The 26,396-nt window shown below is 45.6% G+C and overlaps 1 long non-coding RNA gene across 1 annotated transcript in view; it reads right to left on the bottom strand.

Annotated features, from left to right (window-relative positions):
• Positions 1–18,342, bottom strand: part of LOC146074379 (uncharacterized) — a 34,864-nt gene extending 16,522 nt beyond the window's left edge. Inside the window, exons 1-2 of the long non-coding RNA XR_014473422.1 lie at positions 17,746–18,342; positions 2,586–2,648 (exon numbers count right to left, since the gene is read on the bottom strand). This is a non-coding gene — a long non-coding RNA (uncharacterized LOC146074379). The remainder of the gene's footprint in view (positions 1–2,585; positions 2,649–17,745) is intronic.
• Positions 18,343–26,396: the final 8,054 nt, after the last annotated feature.

The following is a 26,396-nucleotide window of genomic DNA, read 5'->3' as shown; positions in this document are numbered from 1 at the left end:
TATATGGGGTTGACTTTTCTTAAGGCCCCCCATAGACTATGCCTTTTGGGCCCGATTTCACCTGATTCTGGAGGATTGGGTGGAGAAATCGAGTGAAATTGCCCAAATCGCTTAGGGTATGACATCCGATCTGATCCGATGCGTGGTCCCGTGCGCATCAGATCCGATCTGGATGTCGGACAATCTGCACATAAGATAAATCTTATGTGCAGCCAGCAGGGAGCAGGTCCGGGGGAGTGGGGACCAGAGACTGGGGAGCAGGGTCCGGTCTTTTGAATAGGATGTTTCATAATCTCCCACTCACCGCTACATGGACTCTGTTATGCAGTTCCCGCTCACTCCGCCTGCTCACTCCGCCTGCTGCTACCTCTCCAGTCCTGCTGCTAGCCCACTACCCCTCCTGCAGCTGGGCAGGACCCCTCTTCCCACCACCTCTTCTGCCGCTAGCTCACTACCCCTTCTGCAGCTCCCACGGACCGGTCCGGACCCTGCTCTCAGGTCCCCGCTCCCCCGGACCTGCTACCAAGGACCAGGACCCTGCCCCCGCCACAAACCCTGATGCTACCCCACCTGCAAGCTCCCCCCAGACTCTGCTGTCCTGCAGCTCCCCAGATTTTCATGTGATAAATCGATCCGATTTATCACATGTTAAAATGGCACATCAAGTGCCAAATTATATCAGGAGCTGCCGGGGGAGCTCAGTGGAAGTCGGGGCCAACATTAGGCCGACTTTACCTTAGGATAAGTCGGCCTTATGTATGGGGGCCTTTAATGTGCGATTGTCCGAACATGACACTAATGTTTATGATAGTAGAACATTCCTCAAAGTAAAACATTCCATATATATCGTATAAAATAGAACTCTTGCACAATTGTGTGTTTTTGCTGGAGACTTCTATAATGCTGTTAATGCCACAGACAATCACTTGTTTAGAACTGCATTCCCCCTTGGTGGTCTTTACTTAATTCTGTGTGATGTTATCACCCACTGTTGCTCAAGCTCTGGTAATTACCTCATGTTCCCTTAGTAAACTCTCTCAGGTTATTTGAGAAGCGGTCAGTGTCTCATTACCTATGTTTAGTAAACATTTAAACTAGTTTTGCAACTTTCCAGATCTCCCTGGGTGGCTAGTACAGGAAGCTATTTTTATTTTCAATAACTAGGATTATCAACAGGAAGCAAGAGAAATGTGTTTTGCCATTTATACAATAAACTTTAAATATCTCTTTTCAGACATTAGTTTTCCAAATTACAGAATAAAAAATTAATTATACAGGGCATATACATACAGCGGAAACACAAAACAATAGATACATAATTGTTGGGCTGTCATATCAGGGTTGCCGACTTTTGTTATCTCCTCTCCGGGAGAAGCCCGGTGAGGAGACTTTCAGCAAGAGTTTGGGGACGTGATGTCATTAAGCCACGCCCCACATTGGAAAATGACCCGGTTTGCCTATCTCCGTAGATGGGGCGGGGCTTAATGATGCCATTATGCCACTATAGCCCCTCCCCCTCCGGAGATCGGCAAATCAGGATATCTAAACACCACGGTCAGGGGGGGACAGGGGGGGGGGACAGGGGTCCCCCATAATCTGGGAGGTTGTCCACCTTTCCGGGGGGTCGGGAGCAGTGTTCCCTCTAAGCTGTGCGCGTGTGCGCGCGCACACAACTCGCCAAAGCATGCGCACAGACATTACAACAGAGCGCACAAAGCAGCAGTGGTCCCCTTTTTGCAGTTGTGGACTAAATTAATGTGTGTTTCACCCAATAACTACATTGTGTGCTGTGTTTTGAATGTTAAAAAGGTTTTGAATGTTTAATATCACGTTGTTTTCCAGTTATATATAGAAGGGACGCACAAAAATAAAAATTTCCTTCCAAAGTTGCACAGCCAAAATCCTTTGCCGCACACAGCCTTCGTAAAATTAGAGGGAACATTGGTCGGGAGGGGGGCCCGATTTTCGGGACCCTCCCGGCCATTCCGGGAGGGTAAGCAACCCTGTGTCATATGCATGTAAAACATTTCATGGGCCACAATACACAGGCAAATTTCCTTTCACAGCAGCCGAGTAATGCTGGGTACACACCAAAACGATTTGGCCACAATCCCATCAATCTGGATCCAATTCAGACCGATTGGATGCAGACTGGATGCAGATTGGGTCAAAATCGTTTGGTTGGATCCGAATTGGATCCGATTCCAATCCTTCCAGCTGCAGGTAGGATCTGTATAAGATCCATTCATCTGAATACAGATGGGATCGGATTGGGACCGGATTGTATGCAAATTGTATGCAAATCGGATTGCACGCTTTGCAAACGATTTGCATCTAATCCATATCGTTTTGGTATGTACCCAGCTTAAGTCCTGGGCTACACCCAGACTGCACACACTGGGAACATCATTAGATGATGAGCAAGCCGTACTATTATATATTTATTGATTTACAGTTTCTTATATAGCGCAGCATATTCCGTTGTGCTTTACAAACGGAAACAACAGTGATTAAACAAACTGGGTAGAAACAAACCGACATAGGCCTGCAAAGGGTGGGATTTCACTCATGCGTGGCGCGTATACCTGAATGCTGGGTTCCACATATTAGCAGCTTTGCGATCAGTTCTGAATCAGGCACAGTGGTTCCTGTAACAGGAAAGTTCAATAAGTTGGTTGTCAGAGAGAGAGAAGGGAGTGGCAGCGAAGTGTAAAGAATGCTGTCTTTCCTACTTTCTGAGAAATAATGACTCAATGTTCCTGACACACCAATGGGGTCACTACAAGCCATATATTAATCTTTTAGCTTTAAAAAACATCATGCACTTTTTTTTGTGGGGGGGGGGGGGTATAAGGGTCCACTATGGAAACTGTTAAACACAAAAAAAATGAAAGAATGTGTGCAACAAACATTTATTGCATGTAAATTTGGCACATCAAGTGCCAAATCATAAGCAAACCTCCTGGGGAGCTGCCGGACTCTCAAGGGCAAATTGGTCTGGACAAGTCAGACTAGTGTATGGGTCCTTCAGCTTTATCAGAGACTGTGGTTCTCCTGCCTTTCCTGCTCATTCCATTCAGTTGACTCCCTGAGTCAATCTATGATCATGCAGACTGGCCATGTCAGTAGCAACGCTGGTGCCATGTTTCACTATGTATAATACAGAACTGGGCAATCAGCATTTAGATATTTCAACAACCACATAACCACAGGATCTGCTGTTTACTTTCTGAACAGGAACTGCACCATCAGCAACATAGCAGGTACACACTAGACAATGCACCCCATATGCCATACCTCCCAACTGTCCCACTTTTCCCGCAACCCACCCGTGGCCCACAGTGTCCCACAGTGGGGGGGAGTGTGAATAGATGCTGTGCGCATGCGTGCAGCGTCTATTCCTGCAGCCTGAGGGGCTGGGGGCATGGTCAGCAGCTCACAGAGCCGCTTGCCATGCCCTCACAGAGGTGCGGAGTGTCCCTCCTCCGGAACTTCTAAAGTCGGTAGGTATGCATATGCTGATGTGTGGGTCTAGCTTAATACATCTTTGAAGCCAGCACATGGATTTGTCAGTGGAAATAATTGGAGTCCCCACAGTCCCCCCTGATGGCAGCCCTGCTTGGTGCATGTATGGCGCATTGCATACAAATTAGTCCCTCAGAATCTGGGATGGTTGTCCACCTTTCCGGGGAACCCTGCTTTAGCTAGGATAAACAGCATCTTATAACGTTAATGAGGCTACTTTCACAAATATTGATCCAATCCCAGGACTCCATTGTACAACAATGTAACTAACAAAGAAGAAGGGAAATAAAGGTCTAGAAAAAGGCAAGTGAAGGCTGCCTACTGTTTAGGATTGTTATGTATTTTCATTGTAGAGGAGATAACAGCAGGGAGCTGTCTGTTTCAGGAATAGGAGATTGGGGAGAATAGTTGTATGAGAATGTGGAACCTAAGGGCCAGATGTATCAAGTTTGAAAAATTGATAAAGTGGAGAGACCATTTACATGGCAGTAACATGGCAGGTAGGAGCTGATTGGCTCTCTGTTTAGCACTCTCCATTTGATCACTTTTTTAAGCTTGGTACATCTGGCCCTTATGTTTAGAATTTGGTTAAAACTTAAGTATTGTTTTTGTGTGATCTGGGACATCTTCGCTGAAGGTCAGTAGTATACACAGAATAAGAATAGCATTGCATAAATACCTTAATCATCTTAGATTACTCTGGTAGCAGTAACAGTGACCATAGTACTGTAATTCATCCATTACTTGTGCTGTCTCTGTGATCCCCATGATCACACTGTAGTATCATTGACACTTCAGATAGCAGACAGGCGGCAGTGTACTGAGATTACTGGCTTCTGATGTGAGGTTAAAGTCTATTGTGTTTATGCAGATTGTAGTGACATACATAGTAAAACATGTTATAGAGGAATGATCACCACTGAAAGAGGGGTGATACAATTAACTCCATCCTAATTTGGGACCGATGCAAAATACATTCTCAATACCCCTTTGTTGCATTCAAATTAGAAACTTGTATATTGATGGTAATTAGCAGCGAACATGCTAATTGTATTGCTCAGCACTGATTTGCATCCAAGGCCCCAGAACAAAGCACAAGCTAAGCATCCGGAGCATCTTTACAATGTATCAGGCACATATATATTATATACCAAAGAATACCACACAGGGCAGTGCCATGCTGCATTATGTGCTTCCTCAGCTGTTACCAACCCACAGGAGCACGCATAATGGTACGTGGGACACACACTGGGGGAATATAATGAATGATGCTGCTCAGAAGTGCCAAAATTAGCTATTCTGCTTATTATATCACCCAGAGCATATGGGGCTTGATGCTACTCAGTGCGTAATTACCAAAAATGAGGTGGGAGAGGTAGAGAAAGTACACAAATATCTAGATATTATATTTGTGTTACTCTCTAGTGCAGTAATAGATAAGTGTCATATATGACTGACCAGGGGCGTATTAAGGCCCTGATTCAGGTTTGCTAAGTAAGCTGCGAACATTACAGCTTACTGAGCACCTGAGACACCGCCCTGCCGAATACCCACCCCCCACCACTGAATCCCCTCTGTACCATGCGAGGAGATGTGTATAAGAACACATCCCCTCTCATGCCTCAGCTAGTAGGGAAATCATTCAATGGTCGGCATGTGAGGAGATGTGTTCTTATAGACTTCCCTTTGCATGGTACAGAGGGGATTCAAAATGCAATGTTTTGAAAGGCTGGTCGGAGTTGGGGTGGGGGAGGGCAGGAAGAGCCAGGAGGAAGCACATGTCCAGTGGAAAGGGAGATATTGCCAGGAATAGGTGGAATGCAGGCTAATGGAGTGGCATGCAGTGCCAAGTGGAAGACCCAAGTGAGAAAAGGGCGGTGTGTATGCAGTGGCGTAGCTACGTTTTGGGCGCCCTCCCGCCGCCCTGCCAAGCACCCCTCCCGCCGCCGTCGCCCTGCCAAGCACCCCCCCCGCCGCCCATGCACACCCCCCCCAATCCCCCCGCAGCCTTACCTATCTCGCTGATCCCGGCGGCTCCATTCTTCTGCTGAGGACCACCACAAAATGGCCGCCCCATTCAGCAGACAGTTTTAGAGAACTAGGTGCTATATGGGGGCAGCCATTTTGTGGTGGTCCTCAGCAGAAGAACGGAGCCGCTGGGACCAGCGAGATAGGTAAGTCTGCGGGGGATTGGGGGGGGGGGGTGCTATAGTTACGCCGCTGTGTGTATGAAAGCAGGTCAGAGTGAGGTAGATCCGGGAGCAGGACACAGACACATAGGGCAGAGGATGTGGATGGAAGCAGAGAAGGGAGTCAAGGATGTGTAGTGAGTTTTCAATGACAGTAACATTATTATAGGCTTTGGGTCAGATGCACTAAGCTTCAAAAGTGATAAATTGGAGAGTGATATACAACCAGTCAATCAGCTCCTGATATTTTTCAAACTCAGTCTGTGACATATTATCAAGGGGAGGTGTGGTGAGCAGTGCACTGGGATACAGTTGGTTGGGGCTAGCTGCAGTACTTATACAGGTGACCGGCCTGGTAGAAACAAGTACAAAAGGTTTGGTAATACTGCACTCAGCTTTTAACTGTAGTAAATGGTGTTGCATACGTGATAATGTGACTGGGAGGAGACTTTGATGAAGTTGCTGGTGTACTGGATATTTGAGTGCTACATACATGTTTTTGGCTGTATGCCAGGGTTCATTAGTGTGATATTGACAATAAAGTCCACATTCTTTTCACTCACAGTCTGTGACATGACAGGTAGGAGCTGATTGGCTGGCTGTTTACAACTCTCCATTTTGTCACTTTTGAAGCTTAGTGCATCTGTGTGACCAAAGCTATGTGTGTGTGGACAGTTGCAGTTTCTTTGGGGGATGTACAGCTCCAACACTATTATCGCCAATGTCTCCCTAAATATGGCACCATTTTTCATATAGAAATAACAATGTAATATTTGTTGGGCATTTATATGTGGAATCCCATTTGCCCTATTGCTACAATCTTTCCCTCTCACCCATAGTAAAAAGTCGGTATAATGAGCCTTATTCTGGTTCACTCTAAGGGTAAATTCCTTCTCAAATGGACAAAACCATGTGCACTGCAGGGGGGTAGAATTAGATTCTATCTGCACATGGATGTTTATGCAAAACATCCATTCGCATACATGCAGGGATATTCACGGTCCGCATGGCAGGTGGGTGTTTCTGCGGTCGGCATGTGGCGTTTTGGTTGACTTGCAAAGGTGCAAATCAACCAGAATGAGCAAATTAACTTGAATCAACCCCTTGAATTGTTGGGAATACTGGAAGGTTGAAGTTGAGAACCATTTTAGCTTATCAGCACTGCAATATAAAAACTCTATGGCAGCTTATGACTTTATTATGCTGTCTCCAAGCAGAAAGGAAAGTAGTTAATATTTCGACACGGAATATTCCGCTCGGAGAATGATGATGGCATAATGTCATGTGTTAAACTGTGTAGGCTATACAACTTTAAACAGGATTAAAATGTTTTAACTAACATTACAGCCGTATCTGCATTGGGATTTTGGCATTCACCTGACAAGATATACATTGTGGACAAATCATACATATTCTAGCAGAGGTGTATTAATCCTTTATCCTTATTCTTTAAGAATTGTACCATTCATTACTGTGTCATGGGTGATATTACAATTATCTAAAATTGGTCACATCTTCTATTCCATAATGAATTAACTTGTAAATATACATTTTTTCACAACAAACTAAATACATATATATATATATATATATATATATATATATATATATATATACAAAGAAAAAATACATATATTTAAAAATGCCTACATTAAAACGAAAAGGAGGTGAATACAGAGCACACCCTGGTGGAATAAATCAAGAACAGCTCAAAGGCACATTGATGGTAATTATACAGCAAACTTTGAAGGCTGACAGACTTTCTCACAAGGGAGCACTTCTAATGTGCATGCACATTTCTGCACATGTGCATACGCTGGGTTCCTACAAGGGCAAGGGGCGTGGGGCGGGTGGGGGCGGCCGCAACGGGCTGCGCCCATGGTAACGACCAGCGTTTTATGGGTGTTCTGATGAAAATGCTGGGTGTTCGCATGGAAATTAGGGAGTGGCTCGGCTTCTGGGGGTGGGTAACTATCACCGGATGTCAGCTGCCCGCCTCTACCCGTACAGGGAGTCCAGCATGTTCGGATGAGGAATGTCCTCATTAACGATGGCCATCAGATTCCTACCAGCACTTCTGTGGCTGCCACATCACTCTACACATGGTCTTGGGTTCTAAACTCAGAATTCCAGTGACCAGTGCTGATCTCAAGGGACAATTGTCATCGGGAGAGATCTGTCCTTTGCAATGCTAATTGCATAAGTTTGTACATATGTGATAAGAATGTTTGCAGTAATTGGTGGAATGTACTGTATTATAGATGGAATGCTGAATACATCCTGCATTCTAGGAGATTTCACCTTTATACATCTACTAGCATCTACCTGCAGCTTCGTCCGCGTGTATTTCCTATATTTGATGCAGTTTGCAATGTTAATGTAGAGCCTCCCTGTGCGAACACCTTCGACGAGTATCACACTTTCCAAAGCAATTCTTCTGTGAGGGCAGGGAATGGGGCGGACAGGGGGCTGGAGCAGAGGAACGCCTAGTGTTTTATTGGTGAGCCCATAACAAACGCTGGGCGTTCCCCTGCGAATGCAGGCGTGTCAATGCCTGCTCGGCACATGCCATCAGCGCCCACCCCGGATTCGGCTATCTCCGGAAAGATAAAAGTCAGTCCAGACTGACTTTTATCTGCGAACGGGAACAAAAATCTGTGGGACCTTATTATAGACAGGTGTGTGCCTTTCCAAATCATGTCCAATAAACTGATTGTGTGGTGGACTTCAACTAAAGTGTAGGACTGTCTCAAGGATGATCAGAGAAAACAGGATGCACCTGAACTCTATTTTGAGCTTTATGGTAAAGTCTGTGAATACTCATGTACATGCAATTTCTTAGTTTTTTATTTTGAATAAATTTGCAAAAATCTCCCCAAAACTTTTTTCACATTGTCATTATGGGCTATTGGTGATATTGCGTTTGCATATGGCAAACGCAGTGAGGCGAGCGCAGCGAGCCCCGCGTGGTGACGCGGAATACATGTTAAGTAATCCGCGTCCCCTCGCGGGGATCGCTGCGCTCGCCACACTATATAAAATCCACTCCATGCCCACATGGATAGTGGGGGTATGAACAGGGTGGGTATACAATAAAAAATGGGGTCTGGGGGGCATTTAACATTGAAACCAATGTAAAATCTGGTCTCAGGGACCATTTAACATTGGATCCATTGTAAAAATCGGGTCGATCGCATCGCATCGCATGTGATCGACCCGATTTTTCCCCAAAAATGGGGTCCATCGCATCTGATTGTATGCCTTAAGTTAAGGCATACAATCAAAAAATCGGGCGTCCAGATATTACACAAGAACCATTTTCTGCAATAGGACTGAATGTGCTCTTCAGATACTTTTAACATAATACAGAGGTTTAAATTTGCATAAAATACAGAAACAAGTGATGTACTATACTAAGGACGTAACAGCCATTTTGGTCATCAATTCCAAGGATTATTCCTCCTTCACACAATGGGAGCAGGAGATATCCTACCTAAATCATTAGAACCGGTCACTGATCATACTACACAAGAGAGTCCCAGTTGGCAGCCATATTGGGTGTGCTATATACTGTAGGTTACAATGTGTGATTAGTAATACATGAAAATAAGACATACAAGGGTAAAATTATAAGTGACTTATAAGGATTCCCACTGCAGGCTGCATGTAATATTACACCTTTTTTATACACAATTGTGCATGATTCCACAATAGGGGTCAGTCTTGACCCTTTGAGACTCCTCTTTCGAGACATGATTGCGATATTGCGGCACCACCCTTTGCTTTACAATGCCTACATTACCACCCACTTTTTCCTCCATAAGCGAGGTGGGCTGGGGTGCAAACAGGAAGTGCAGGCAGGGGGCCAGCTGAATGCAGTAGAATTGGACAATTTTCCAGGTATCCGGGAGTGCCACCAGATTTTCAGGAGCCTCCAATCCATTCTGGACAAATAAGCAAGTATTTCTTTAACTACATAAGCTGACTTCCTTAGAGGCAAGTTTACTAAAGTTTCTAGAAATGAAAAGACGTTAATGTTGCCATAGTGTCCAATCAGATTCTGTCTATCATTTGTCTGTTTCATCCTTGAATATGATAAGACAGAATCTGATTGGTTGCTATGGGCACCATCACCTCTTTCATTTTTAGAAGCTTTAGTAAATGTACCCCTTTTACTAGACACCAGTTAGTCTACAGATAAGCACAGAGACTTGTATTTTGTATGCTTTTCCCTTTAGATTGTGATACTCAAAGACAGCAAGGAACAGGGGGATGGGGGGGGAGGGGGAGATGGGGGGGGGGATCACTGTTTATCCGGGGCTTGCTGAAAAGGTCTAACAATGGCTGAGTTGAGTTGTTCAGTTGCCAACTGTTACCTCTTTGCAGTGTGCAGTGCCACAGGAACGGGTCATTTGCCCCTTCACCTTGTGGCTGCCCATTTTCTAGCCCTCACTGATTTTTTTCACTTTTTTTTTTAGATGTGCCCACGCCTCCCACATTTGGCCATGCCCCCTGTACCCCAGCCCTACCCCAGTCAGCAATCTGCAAACACCTTACAGTATGTGCAACATATATTGGCTGACTGTGATGCTTTTCCACCCAGACAATCCAAACAAAGGCTAACACACCAAACAGCTACCCACAAGGAAGAGATTGGTGGGAAATTCTCACTGCATCAGAAATCAAAGAGGACGTGTGATTGTCCAGATACTACATATATATAACCTCTGCTAATTACCTCCCGCTGGTATATTCACGCTGGAAAACTCCATAAACTCAAATCACTCTTTTCCATGAATCTAAACTACCCTTGCATAAGCATCCAAACTATGCTAATAATAGTACAAATGATAACAATGCCCATACCTTTGTTCCCGTCTCCAACCAACTCCTTCTGTTAGTGGATCGTAATGTGTATGCTAAGCAATGGGGTCATCGATCGATGCTTTTGCAGTGCGCATGTATCTCAGCATGGTCACAGTGAAATATCAGTAGCAAAGCGAATGACAGGCAGTCAATGCTTGGGGTGGTAACAGGGAGTGGTTGAGTGAACACATGCATATCATAGCAGTTCTGACAGCGTTTTTTCATGTGCAGCTGCAATCACACTCTGCTACTGGAGAGGCCTGTTCTCCCCGGGAGATCAGCTCAGCCCAGGGTTTCCTACCCTCCCGGAATAGCCGGGACGGTCCCGTAAATCAGGTTCCCTTCCCGACCCCCTGAATAGCTGTCAGTCTCCTGTGATGCCCCTCCTTGGTGGGGGGCGGGGGTCCGTGGGACCAAATGGCATGAATCGTGTCATTGGATCCCTGGCCCCCACTGTGTAATGCCTGAAATACCGGCCATGATGATGTGTTTGCGCTGACCACCCAGTTGTTCTGCCCCCACCGGTGACCCCCCCCCCCTGCCTCACTGAGCTGGCTGCTATCTCCTGGAGAGGGCAGCCAGAAAGTAGGCAAGCCTGGCTCAGCCCAATGTGCGATGATGATACTAATGCATGTGGGAAATCACTGCAGAAAGATAGAAGGAAGAAAGAAAGAAAGAAAGAAAGAAAGAAAGAAAGAAAGAAAGGAAAGAAAAGAAAGAAAGAAAGAAAAGAAAAGGAAAGAAAGAAAGAAAGAAGGAAAGGAATAAAGAAAGGAAAGAAATAAAAGAAAGAAATAACATGTAGCCCTAGAAATGCTCTGGCAACAGTACGGTAGTTACTTGTGTAGTTTCACGGCGGCACCCTACGCTGATAACGTAGCTTAGGCTGCCGCCATGAAACTACACAAGTAAGGCAGCCGTTGGGCTACGCTGATAATGTAGCTTAGGCTGCCGCCGTGAAACTACACAGGTAAGGCAGCCGTTGGGCTACACTATTAGCGTAGCTTCAAATGTAGTGTAAGCTGCCGTCGTGAAACTACACAAGTACCTAATATATACATTTTACTTGATATAAAAGTTTGAATTTAGTTTTTAACTAAATTTTCTGTGAATTTGTCTTTATTTGTATTAATAAATGCTTCCAAGGGTGAGGTGGCTGCAGTGAGTGCTGGTGGGATAAAGTGAGTGCTGGTGTGCAGTTTTTTCTAGGATTTGACACTAAAAGATTATGCATTTTCATGAAAATTGGTTGAATAGTTTCTGTCCCAACTTGAAACAAACTGACATAAACAAACAACATTTTTATAATATTAGTATCGATTTTTGCTCTTTCCTCTTTTTGGCCAAGTAGAGGAGCAGACTGTTGCTGCAAAACCTGAAGAACCTCCCCACCACAAATTGGATTACACTAGATGTTCATTGGGGCTGAGTACCAAGGGAAGCGATACATCTGTCAGAATGAACTTAGGTCTACAGTCATTAGGTCGACCCCACTAGGTCGACTGGCAGGAAGGTCGACCTGACTTAAGGTCGACATGGGCCAAGGTCGACACGACTTAAGGTCGAATTTGCATAAAGATCGACATGAGGAAGGTCGACTGGTCATAAGGTCGACATGGGTTTTTCACTGTTTTTTTATCCGAATGTCGACACAGTCGACATGGACACAGTTGGCAATGAGAATCGGACCCTCGCATCGCTCGCTTCGCTCGCCATGCTTCGGGCACGGTGCCTCGCTGCGCTCGGCACACTATTTTATTCTCCCACCACGCCCTAGTGGATGGTAGGGCATGAAATACCGCCTGTCGGCACATGTCGGCTCAAAAAACAGTGAAAAACCCATGTCGACCTTATGACCAGTCGACCTTCCTCATGTCGACCTTTATGCAAATTCGACCTTAAGTCATGTCGACCTTGGCCCATGTCGACCTTAAGTCAGGTCGACCTTCCTGCCAGTCGACCTAGTGGGGTCGACCTAATGACTGTAGACCTAAGTTAATTCTAATAGATGACCGCTTCCCGTACCAAGGTAGAGGCATTAGACTGTAAAAGGTTCTATTAGGGCAGGAAAGGCCAACCTGTGGCTCTCCAGATGTTGTGAAACTACACATCCCAGCATGCCATGCCACAATTTTAACACTCCCTTATTGCAAAACTGTCTCAAGGCATGATGGGATTTGTAGTTTGACAACATCTGGAGAGCCACAGGTTGGCCAGGCCTGTATTAGGGACTTAAAGTGACCCTGGAAAAATGCTCAGAAGAACTCCCTGTTTATAAACTGGGAAGTTCTTGGGGGTAAATTTATTGATTTGGTAGATCTATTGAAGATGAGATGTTGCCCATATCAACCAGATTCTATTTATTATTTATTTAGCACCTTCTATAAGTTAATAGATAGAATCTGATTGGTTGATATGGACAACATCCCATCTTCAATAGAACGCCAATCTTAGTAAATCTTAGGAAATGTACCCCCTTGTATCTTATAGAAAGAGCTGTCCTTTGCTAATTTCTAACTATTTTGCCTACACATCAGAAATGTGCATCTGATAATTGGCAGGACATATTGCATTAAACAATTTGAAGATGATGTTACAGCATTCATTGAGATTCATTGCGATTCTCTCAATGATTTTATTTCAGACAGATTCATGCGTAAATTCTCTCCAAGTCATTGGAGAGAAACAGTTACAGAAAGTTATGTTAAATATTATCTCATTAATTTAACCAGGAGGAAATAACTTAATGTGAAAAGCTGCAAAATATGGTAAGGGAGATTAGATTTCCATGAAATAATTGTGTCAGATATATTTAGGAAATTGTTACTTTCCAGGATGTGCAGATGTAGACTTAAGTAAGTACCTTCACGTCGGTAGAGGTCTGGTATGCACCTGAGCCATCACGCATGTTACATATGCACAGTATTAATGCATGAAGTAGTTATTATGTGCTTTAGCCCTGGAGCAACTCTGTTTTTATCATATTTTTTATTATTGGTGCTGTGGGCTCTGGTCACTGATGTCATCTTTGGGCTTTTGGTTCCAGATCCCAGACGCTGTCGTTTGCATGGGTGTGGTATAAATCTCGGACAGTTGGGATTCCGATGGTCATTTCTCCGACATCAGAATCCTGACTCAGGAGCCCAACAGGGGGGCAAACACATTCATGCCCCTTGCGTGCTCGCTGCATTCTCCACACTGCAGCCGTGGACCCCTACTAGGGAAACTAGATCATGGAAGACGGGTTTCTGACTGTCGTGCTCAGTTGGGTTTACAATGTAGGAGAAATGACCGTTAGAATTCCGACAGTCGGTGAGTCATCTGACACCTGCTTGCATGTGGAGTGAGTGTGGGGATATAAGGTTTTTCTTGTATTATATTTTATATACAAGTCAGGTCCTTGCCTTCTTTGGGTGTTGTCACGATCCAGGCTTATGAAGCCTACTGGAGGAGGTTCCTTCTAGTAAAGAAGTGACTTCAAACATGAAATAGTGAAGTACTGGTAGAGTGGCTTGTTAGTAACTGAATGAAAAACTGTCTGGTTTAAGGCTGTTTACCCAAGAGACATTGCAAACAGTAGATTTATGTTTCTCTTTTACTGAAAGGTTAAGACAAGTGTCTTCTTCCACAGACAGACGCATAAGGCCATAAAGCAAATGAATGCTTGCTATTGCTTTTTGTGTTGGTTTGGAGAGGGAGGAAGTATTCTCTCAAGTGTTCTTCTATCTTCTTTGAAGAGTGACGGCGCTTCTCTTGTGAATCTTTAATAGAGCTGATAAAACTTTTAATATGCTTTTCTCTAAGTGCACTTGCCAACAATCCCTCTTATTTATCACCATGTTTATTATAACCACTCCTGCAGAAAGCAAATCTGAGTTTGACACTGACAAGCTTTCTACTGGGATTCAACAGTACTGAGTTTCTATGTACTAGGTTTAGCTGTAGCAGAAGGCTCGCTCCTTATAATCTGCAGTGACCATCCTCTGTACCACCTCCAGACCACACCTGTCTAACCTATAAATCCTATTACTTTCTCACTTACTCACTGCCCTAACATATAGTTTATATACTGTTGCAGCAGTCTCATGAATCCCTCCTCTAACTTAGCAGCCCCTTTTTATTAATGTGAAGTCATTTTAAGAATACAGTTTTAGGATACTCTACTGTAAAGTAGAGTAAAATTGACCAGTCATCACATGTGGCTATTCGCCTCTCTCCTGCAAGCCAGGATCAGCAGCGCACATGTGCACTGCAGGCACGTGCTCAAATGCCATAGCTGATTCAGTGGCCCAGTCTGTCACTGCCAGTACTGTATGTAAGTCATTGTCGCCATGCAGCTCTTTACTGATTGGAGGCTATCTTTTAATATGTCTTATATGTTTGTTATGTTTTTCTTTCATATAGCCAGCGCCAGACTGGCCACCTGGCACTTCTGGCAAAGGCCATATAGGCCGATAGATTGTTGGGCCAGTCCAGCCACACAGACAACTGAGATGGCAGATGTACCTGTGGCAAAGAATGATGTGGGAGTGCCAGGTTCCCCAGACTTGTTGCATGCCCCCCGGTGAGCAGTGGCCATGCCCCATGTAATGTGTACGCACCTGGGACAGGCACATATGCTCAAATGCCAGGGCTGAAAACACACTTCCGTCAGTCTGTCCATACCAAGGTGTAATCTCGTTTTACAAGATATCTCTCTCCTAATGGGCCTCATTAAAGATTTAAAAGTAAATCCAGCCGAAGAGTATAGATTTATACATTGTGCTAAACCATTTTGCAGAGCAATGGGGAATGGGACATATGTAATATGTGTGTATACAGTAGTTTTTAGAACTTATTAACAATAATTGGGAAAGGTAAGATTCCCTGACATTGGGTAAGGTAAGATTTTTTTATGGTAACTTAAAAACAATGATGAAAAAAATGACGATCTCAGTTTAACAATCACATGGTTTTGGAGCAGTGCCTCAATACTAGCTACCCTGCTGATGCTGGTGGAGCTAGTCCCCAACAGATATATGCATCTGTGGGTAGTGTATTGTTAGAAATTGGAAAAAAAAAGAAATTAAATTCTATCATTCTAAATGAATGTATGAGATGCCCTTAGCATCCTGGCAGTCAGGGTGTCAGCAGTCAAAATACCGTCACCAGCATCCCGACTGGACAAATGAGTCATGAGATTACTGAACGTATTGAAAGATCATTACATTACATAATTTGTGGAAAAACCAACTCGGCAGGGGGATGTATTGGGCTAAAGCTTGACAAACAATGCCAATTTAATATCAAATACAAAAGGAATTGAACATCTGATAAATAGTGACACAACATGATTTCGTTGAACATTAATTTATTTTATTAACAGTTTATTTTATTAACAGTTCATTGTGTTTAAATAAAAAGTAAGGAAAGCAATAAGAAGAGAGCATTTAGATTATACAAGGCTAATGGGGACCAAGGGGCACTTCGACTATAAAAAGAGTCTAATAAAAGATGTTAAAGAGTTATTAGAGCAGCTACAAGGGAAAACAAACTGAAAACAGCCGCAAACAGCAGAACGAATCCCCCCAAATTTTTAAGTACATCAACAGCAAAAGTTTCAAAAAGGATAACATAGACCCCATAACAAAAGGCAATGGCGCTAGTGTTACTGAGGATACGGCTAAAGCAGGAGCGTTTAATTCATTTTTCTTATTAGTTTTATCAGGGAAGAGCAAGCTGGGGAATTTACAGTCACCAATAAATATGCGACAGTGGCATTACTAAATATGAAAATCACTGTGGAGGATGTCCATAGGCAACTATGCAAACTAAATATAAATAAATCACATGACCTAAATAGGAGATTCACCCAAGGATCCTGATGGAATTGAGGGAGTTAGTGTATCCGCTACACACAATTTTAATAAATCATTTACATCTGGAGTTGTTACTAGGGACTGGAGAATAGCTGAAGTAGTGCCAATATTTAAAAAGGGAAAGAGAGACAATCCAGCAAACTATAGACCAGTAAGCCTAATGGGCCCATATATCAGCAATTAATTGTGACAATCATCTGTTCTGGAAATGATTGTCACAATTAATCTTTAATGTGTGGGCTCCGCCTTTTGGAAATCCCAATCAAAAATTAATAGGGATCGCCAATCGATTGCTGAATCAGAGTTTTAAACATGTTTAAAAAATCTGGTTTTATTGGAGTATCATTTTTGTATGTGTGGGCATTCTAATAGGAAAAATCTGCCGATCACTGAAACAAATCTGTAATGTGTGTGCATGTCAAATAGATTGAAGAAACTATTTATCTGGGGAAAAAAAATCACTGGATCTGAAAAACAATTAATTGTGATTGCTGATGTATGGGGGCCATAACATTGGTTATAGGGAAATTATTTGAAGGAATACTAATTAATTAAGTACAGGATTATTTGAGGCACAATAAGAAAATTAGTGGGAACCAGCATGGGTTTGTCAGGGACAGGTCGTGCCAAACAAACTTATTAGCTTCTATAAAGAAGTCAGTGTAAACCTGAATAAAGGTGAGGCAATCAATGTGGTATACCTAGATTTTACCAAAGCCTTTGACACTGTGCCACATAAGAGGTTAATTCATAAATTAGAGCTGCTGGGCCTAGGGGAAAAATATGTACCTGGGTAGGGAACTGGCTTCAGGACAGGGAACAGAGAGTGGTAATAAACTGTTAATTTTCAAATTGGATCCCACTTTTATGTGGGGTGCCACCAGGCTCTGTCCTGGGGCCTCTTCTCTTTAACATATTCATTAACAACATTGAGGAGGGAATACACAGCATTGTGTCAATCTTCGCAGACGACACCAAATTGGGCAGGGTGGTCAAAAGAGAGGAGGATGTCTCCTTAATACAGAACTATTTAGATAAGCTGGAGATGTGGATGTACAAATGGAATATGCAACTCAACATAGACAAATGGTGACCACTGTCACAAGGACAGTTTTTCACAGGGGCTACCTCGGGGTTCTTTCTCAAAAAAGCAGCAGATAAATATAGGTATAGTCAGTCCCTTGTAATAGAAAAAAATAGCAAAGAGTATCTGCGCTGGGAGGAATTATTAATAACACACAGCATGTCTAATTAATGTATTTAATCTTCAAAAACATATACACATACAAACAACATAAAATACATACCATGCACAGTTCGTGCTAAAAGAAGGTGGCCTGGCAGCCATTGAGGACGGACGGAGGCTTCCTGAGCTCCTGCTCCAATAGTCCTACAATGGAGTCCCCGGGCCGCTCCGGCGGACGCTGGCGGGCGAAGAAGACAGCTGACCGCTCCGTGAGGCGAGCGGTGTCTGCGACGGGAGGCAGCGGAGTCGGGGTGACTCGCGGATTGCGGCCTACCCGTGCACCGGAAGCCGCGGACTAAATTAGAGCAACAGGTCGCAGCGCAGTCTCGGGACTAAACGCTCACGGCAGAGAGAGAAGCGAGGCTCCTGCCGCGCTATAGCCGACCCAGGCACCCACAACACACCTTCCACTAAGGACATAAAGCCACCTGGAATTTCACCAGGGCTTGCTGCAGTACTGGGTAGACAGAGACAGCGGCGCCCACCATCTCTAGCCCTGTCACTATTCCAGAGAAGAGAGAACAGGCTGTAATACAGGGGAGCTGTGCAGCCCTAAGCCTGCTTACACCCAGGATCATCAATTGGTGAGTGACCCCTAAAATCCACTCTGCCCAACTGCCAACCTGACACTAATAAGGGTGTACACTTCAAGCACACATCTCCCCTGGCTTCAGATATAAAATCTGCCCTTAAGATCGTCTTGATAAGCATACTTTAACCCCTTCAGAGCTGGAACACATCTATTAAAATTACCTCCTGATCCCAGGCCACAGTAACTACAGTAGCTACAGCAATTCAGTCCCACTCTATTGATGGTCATTCCTCTCACCCTAAACTGAATTGAGATTAAACATGTGAGCGGAAAGTTTTCTTATGGGGGCTCCGTGGACCCCTTGATGGCTCGGGGAATCCACCCGGGGGGGGGTTGGGGCCCAATCCTGACACACCCAATCTCTGCATGCAGCAAATGCTATAGGAAGTGAGCTATACAGATAGCGCCGGCCTTATTATTGCCGCCTGGACGCCATGGCGGAGGTTCTGGCGCATCGATATTTTTATGGCGCTGGCGTCCGCCAAGCTACATGGTTGCTCGCCATGTAATACAATCTGCCACCACTGGGTGGCTAATGCTCCATCAAGATACAGTCGGAGTGATTCCTCCATTCGCCGTATTACTATACTGTATGAGAAGCTCGTGCGCGATTAGACGCTCATGCACGATGAGGTGCTCGTGGGAAATGATAAAGTACAGTACAGTAAAGTAAATTAAAATGAGACACTAGTGAACGTACAATACAGTACAAGTGAGCAAATGGAGGAGGCGCTGAAGTCAAAGTGCCTCCTGCCTTTCCAGAGTTGGACGGTATCGACTTGCGCTAAAATAAAGTACAGTACTACAGTACATGACAGCACTAATCTATGAAAGGACAAACTCAGACAATCCATGAAAGAACTACAGGTATCAGACGCTGGCGGGCTGTCCTCGGGGTTCTCGCCAGGGGGGCGTCTCAGAGGCTGCAGGGGTACTGGTTTTGCCATCACATCCTGCCACGGGTTACATGACCGTACAGTAGTCTAGTGGTTAGCTGCGCGGCAATCCAAGCAGGAGGCCCGAGTTCGATTACGGAGGGGAGGGGGTTGTAAGATAATTTTGATGTTTATTTATTTATTTATTTATTTATTTATTTATTTATAAATGCACAGTAATCAATAAAGCTAGCGTAGACCACTAAATGTGTACTGAAGGATTCACAAGCCGAGTCCTGACAGACCAGACTTCACGGAGGTTCAGGCGCATCTGCGGCCGAATCTAGATAGTACACTCGGGAGATTTAGCCGCTAATGCGACTGAACCTCCGCGAGGACCAAGAGTTACAGTATGAGTTGAAGCGTCCAGTGCGAGGTTTGCCGGGGGTGACTGGTTTAAGAAAGCCCTATTTCACACGCTGCAATACTGTATTGTCTCTTGCAAGGAGTAATGAAGTCAAGCGCCTCCTCCCCTCCCCCCAGGGGTGGAGGGGGTCGGCTAATACAGGTCATTACACTTCAACATCTCCTGCAGAGCAAAGAATCCACGAAGGGGCGGGCCGTGCCGTCCTCGGGGTTCTCGCCAGGGGGGCGTCTCAGAGGCTGCAGGGGTACTGGTTTTGCCATCACATCCTGCCACGGGTTACATGACCGTACAGTAGTCTAGTGGTTAGCTGCGCGGCAATCCAAGCAGGAGGCCCGAGTTCGATTACGGAGGGGAGGGGGTTGTAAGATAATTTTGATGTTTATTTATTTATTTATTTATTTATTTATAAATGCACAGTAATCAATAAAGCTAGCGTAGACCACTAAATGTGTACTGAAGGATTCACAAGCCGAGTCCTGACAGACCAGACTTCACGGAGGTTCAGGCGCATCTGCGGCCGAATCTAGATAGTACACTCGGGAGATTTAGCCGCTAATGCGACTGAACCTCCGCGAGGACCAAGAGTTACAGTATGAGTTGAAGCGTCCAGTGCGAGGTTTGCCGGGGGTGACTGGTTTAAGAAAGCCCTACAGTATTTCACACGCTGCAATACTGTATTGTCTCTTGCAAGGAGTAATGAAGTCAAGCGCCTCCTCCCCTCCCCCCAGGGGTGGAGGGGGTCGGCTAATACAGGTCATTACACTTCAACATCTCCTGCAGAGCAAAGAATCCACGAAGGGGCGGGCCGTGCCGTCCTCGGGGTTCTCGCCAGGGGGGCGTCTCAGAGGCTGCAGGGGTACTGGTTTTGCCATCACATCCTGCCACGGGTTACATGACCGTACAGTAGTCTAGTGGTTAGCTGCGCGGCAATCCAAGCAGGAGGCCCGAGTTCGATTACGGAGGGGAGGGGGTTGTAAGATAATTTTGATGTTTATTTATTTATTTATTTATTTATAAATGCACAGTAATCAATAAAGCTAGCGTAGACCACTAAATGTGTACTGAAGGATTCACAAGCCGAGTCCTGACAGACCAGACTTCACGGAGGTTCAGGCGCATCTGCGGCCGAATCTAGATAGTACACTCGGGAGATTTAGCCGCTAATGCGACTGAACCTCCGCGAGGACCAAGAGTTACAGTATGAGTTGAAGCGTCCAGTGCGAGGTTTGCCGGGGGTGACTGGTTTAAGAAAGCCCTACAGTATTTCACACGCTGCAATACTGTATTGTCTCTTGCAAGGAGTAATGAAGTCAAGCGCCTCCTCCCCTCCCCCCAGGGGTGGAGGGGGTCGGCTAATACAGGTCATTACACTTCAACATCTCCTGCAGAGCAAAGAATCCACGAAGGGGCGGGCCGTGCCGTCCTCGGGGTTCTCGCCAGGGGGGCGTCTCAGAGGCTGCAGGGGTACTGGTTTTGCCATCACATCCTGCCACGGGTTACATGACCGTACAGTAGTCTAGTGGTTAGCTGCGCGGCAATCCAAGCAGGAGGCCCGAGTTCGATTACGGAGGGGAGGGGGTTGTAAGATAATTTTGATGTTTATTTATTTATTTATTTATTTATAAATGCACAGTAATCAATAAAGCTAGCGTAGACCACTAAATGTGTACTGAAGGATTCACAAGCCGAGTCCTGACAGACCAGACTTCACGGAGGTTCAGGCGCATCTGCGGCCGAATCTAGATAGTACACTCGGGAGATTTAGCCGCTAATGCGACTGAACCTCCGCGAGGACCAAGAGTTACAGTATGAGTTGAAGCGTCCAGTGCGAGGTTTGCCGGGGGTGACTGGTTTAAGAAAGCCCTATTTCACACGCTGCAATACTGTATTGTCTCTTGCAAGGAGTAATGAAGTCAAGCGCCTCCTCCCCTCCCCCCAGGGGTGGAGGGGGTCGGCTAATACAGGTCATTACACTTCAACATCTCCTGCAGAGCAAAGAATCCACGAAGGGGCGGGCCGTGCCAGACGTGCTTCCAGAGCTGGCGGGCCATCCTCAGGGTTTTTTCTATTGGAATACAGTGTGTACAGTATTTTGTAGAATGATATTTAATAAAACTATACAGTACAGTATGTCCTAGCGATTTAGTATCTCCAAACTCTTTTAAATAAAGTTTTGGGCGCATGATGAAAGTCATGTGTCTAGGACCCCCGCGCCGAAATTTTGCGTCACCTGTGCTTTATTGTACTGTATGCTGTGCACCACTGCATTGTACAGTACAATGGCGGAGCGCAGAGAGGGCCCGTACAGCACCCGGGAGCTGAGGCACCTTGTGCGCTGGAGAGACAGGACTCTCTCCAGCAACAAGGAGAAAATGAAGGCCTACAGAAAGACCCGCAGGGCTATCCTTAGGGACACTGGCCGTCAGCGGTCTATCCGCTCCTTAGAGCGGCGCTGGAGTGACCTGGTCAGGAGGGATCCTGAGAGACTTCAGGCCATCAGGCGCTGTAAGCACAGTACTGTACCGAGGGGGGTACAGGGAGGGGGGGTTGGCGGCTCTAGAGAGCACCGTCGATATGGTCTGTGTGGGCCCTGGGCAGCAGACCATATCAACGGCGCACTTTCACAGTACGGCATGCGGTCATAATGTCGAATGACATAATGTCGAATGTCAAAATGTCGACACCACAATGTCAAATGTGTAAAAATGCCCTAAGCATCGCGAGCGAAGCGAGCGATGCGAGGGTCCGATTCACTATGTCAACAGTGTCCATGTCGACACTGTTGACATTTCGGGCCAAAAAAACCCCAAAAGAGCAATTCGACATAACCCCAGTCGACATTATGGCAGTCGACATTTTTGAAATGTCGACATTAACCCATGTCGACATTTTTACACATTTGACATTGTGGTGTCGACATTTTGACATTCGACATTATGTCATTCGACATTTCAATCCACACCCTACAGTACATGTACTGTACAGTACACCATAAACAATTGGGGCTGTGTGTGAATAGGGATCGACAATGCGGTATACTGTAGGAAGGAAGAGGAGGAGGAGGTGGAGCAGCAGGAGGACCAGGAGCCAGGCAGTGAGTACAGTGGTCCGGGGGAGGGGGTGCTTTGTGGGATGCGGAGGTGGGGGTTGGCTGTTGAAGTGGTTGGAAGTGCAGGTGGTTCTGGAGGAACTGAAGATGCCGTTCAGCGAAGGCATTCTCTTTGGGGTGCACTGCATTGAGTGTCACGCAGCCTTTGGGCCTTTGCTGGTTGTACAGTACATATGTACACATCCCAGCATGCCACTTTTTGTATACAGTACAGTATGATGGATTGTTAAAACTGTGGCATGGCATGCTGGGTGGGATGTGTACAGTACTTCCACAACAATTGGAGGGCCATGACTTTGACACAACCGTTCTATGGAGTTCTAAAAGTAGAAGGGAATTTACTTTACAGTACAGTACGTTTACAATGTTTTTATTTTTTTTTATTTTTAATGCAGCATTACTAGGCCACACCCGGGAAGAAGAGGCGGTTCCCCTCGACACCGAGGAGGAAGAGGAGGAGGAGGTGGAGCAGCAGGAGGACCAGGAGCCAGGCAGTGAGTACAGTGGTCCGGTGGAGGGGGTGCTTTGTGGGATGCGGAGGTGGGGGTTGGCTGTTGAAGTGGTTGGAAGTGCAGGTGGTTCTGGAGGAACTGAAGATGCCGTTCAGCGAAGGCATTCTCTTTGGGGTGCACTGCATTGAGTGTCACGCAGCCTTTGGGCCTTTGCTGGTTGTACAGTACATATGTACACATCCCAGCATGCCACTTTTTGTATACAGTACAGTATGATGGATTGTTAAAACTGTGGCATGGCATGCTGGGTGGGATGTGTACAGTACTTCCACAACAATTGGAGGGCCATGACTTTGACACAACCGTTCTATGGAGTTCTAAAAGTAGAAGGGAATTTACTTTACAGTACAGTACGTTTACAATGTTTTTATTTTTTTTTATTTTTAATGCAGCATCACTAGGCCACACCCGGGAAGAAGAGGTGGTTCCCCTCGACACCGAGGAGGAAGAGGAGGAGGAGGTGGAGCAGCAGGAGGACCAGGAGCCAGGCAGTGAGTACAGTGGTCCGGTGGAGGGGGTGCTTTGTGGGATGCGGAGGTGGGGGTTGGCTGTTGAAGTGGTTGGAAGTGCAGGTGGTTCTGGAGGAACTGAAGATGCCGTTCAGCGAAGGCATTCACTTTGGGGTGCACTGCATTGAGTGTCACGCAGCCTTTGGGCCTTTGCTGGTTGTACAGTACATATGTACACATCCCAGCATGCCACTTTTTGTATACAGTACAGTATGATGGATTGTTAAAACTGTGGCATGGCATGCTGGGTGGGATGTGTACAGTACTTCCACAACAATTGGAGGGCCATGACTTTGACACAACCGTTCTATGGAGTTCTAAAAGTAGAAGGGAATTTACTTTACAGTACAGTACGTTTACAATGTTTTTATTTTTTTTTATTTTTAATGCAGCATCACTAGGCAACACCCGGGAAGAAGAGGCGGTTCCCCTCGACACCGAGGAGGAAGAGGAGGAGGAGGTGGAGCAGCAGGAGGACCAGGAGCCAGGCAGTGAGTACAGTGGTCCGGTGGAGGGGGTGCTTTGTGGGATGCGGAGGTGGGGGTTGGCTGTTGAAGTGGTTGGAAGTGCAGGTGGTTCTGGAGGAACTGAAGATGCCGTTCAGCGAAGGCATTCACTTTGGGGTGCACTGCATTGAGTGTCACGCAGCCTTTGGGCCTTTGCTGGTTGTACAGTACATATGTACACATCCCAGCATGCCACTTTTTGTATACAGTACAGTATGATGGATTGTTAAAACTGTGGCATGGCATGCTGGGTGGGATGTGTACAGTACTTCCACAACAATTGGAGGGCCATGACTTTGACACAACCGTTCTATGGAGTTCTAAAAGTAGAAGGGAATTTACTTTACAGTACAGTACGTTTACAATGTTTTTATTTTTTTTTATTTTTAATGCAGCATCACTAGGCCACACCCGGGAAGAAGAGGCGGTTCTCCTCGACACCGAGGAGGAAGAGGAGGAGGAGGTGGAGCAGCAGGAGGACCAGGAGCCAGGCAGTGAGTACAGTGGTCCGGTGGAGGGGGTGCTTTGTGGGATGCGGAGGTGGGGGTTGGCTGTTGAAGTGGTTGGAAGTGCAGGTGGTTCTGGAGGAACTGAAGATGCCGTTCAGCGAAGGCATTCACTTTGGGGTGCACTGCATTGAGTGTCACGCAGCCTTTGGGCCTTTGCTGGTTGTACAGTACATATGTACTGTACACATCCCAGCATGCCACTTTTTGTATACAGTACAGTACAGTATGATGGATTGTTAAAACTGTGGCATGGCATGCTGGGTGGGATGTGTACAGTACTTCCACAACAATTGGAGGGCCATGACTTTGACACAACCGTTCTATGGAGTTCTAAAAGTAGAAGGGAATTTACTTTACAGTACAGTACGTTTACAATGTTTTTATTTTTTTTTATTTTTAATGCAGCATCACTAGGCCACACCCGGGAAGAAGAGGCGGTTCTCCTCGACACCGAGGAGGAAGAGGAGGAGGAGGTGGAGCAGCAGGAGGACCAGGAGCCAGGCAGTGAGTACAGTGGTCCGGTGGAGGGGGTGCTTTGTGGAATGCGGAGGTGGGGGTTGGCTGTTGAAGTGGTTGGAAGTGCAGGTGGTTCTGGAGGAACTGACAATGCCTTTGGTGTAGGACTTCACTTTGGGGGGGCTCTGCGCTGGGTGTCACGCAGACTTTGGGCCTTGCCTGTTTGTACAGTACACTACTGTAGGTGGGTGGTGCCCGCTTGGAGATGGTGTGCAGACATTTCAATCTACACCATTAGGACCTTCTTCTATGGAGTTGTACTGTACAGTACATGTTCAGTACAGTACCTGTAAGTAGGCAAATGATGTTTTTTTTTCTGTACTACTTACTGTATTTTCCTTTCTCCACTCAGACATCATTGAGGTGGAGGCCATGGAGCTGGAGGAAGATGAGGAGGAGGACGATGAAAGTGGTAAGAATTACTGTAGTACTGCACTGTAACCAGAGGTGTAAAAGTGATGGGCAACTGGTTTCCAATGGTAGAGGGAACTGAGTTCCGCCTCTGACACAGTCCTGAACAGTAATTCCAATAGAAAAGCCTGTCCCACCCACCAGCTTCTTCTTTTGGCATGGCATGCTTTATTTGATGGCATACTGTACAGTACAGTACGACCACCACCGTTGAAGTGAAGAAGGGCCACTAAGTGGAACAGGTTCTGTACATGCTGTATTGTAATGCTCACTTTTTCTCCCACTACAGTGCCAATCGTCCATGGGGGCCCAAGACACCAACTGTGGATAAGCCAGCACAGGCCAGGATCAGACTCGCAGGGGCCTGGCCCGGGTACCGGCCCCAATTATAGAGGTACAGTTACAGTACAGTATGTCAGTGGTTGGGATTGCTTTTGTAGAATAATAATACAGTACAGTACTTACCGTACAGTACACTATAGTAACGTTAACATTTTACTTCCCCACCACAGAACAACAACAGAGGGCTCAGCGGCTCAGGGCACTTGAGGCGGCGCGGGTGCTGATGCACCAGTTCATTGATTTCATTTTCCAATTTTTAGTTCGTTTAATTTAATTGTTATTCTGGCGTTGTTTCTTTTTTTTTCATACTGTATTTATAAATATTTTATTGTTACTCCAATGTATCCTTGTCTTTTTTCCAGCGTGAGACGATACTGTACAGTAACTTATTGTATGCTACTGCA

This window comes from Crinia signifera, chromosome 4 (genome assembly GCF_055691185.1).
Source record: "Crinia signifera chromosome 4, ASM5569118v1, whole genome shotgun sequence".
Taxonomy (NCBI): Eukaryota; Metazoa; Chordata; class Amphibia; order Anura; family Myobatrachidae; genus Crinia; species Crinia signifera.
This window is presented reverse-complemented; position numbering and strand designations above follow the sequence as displayed.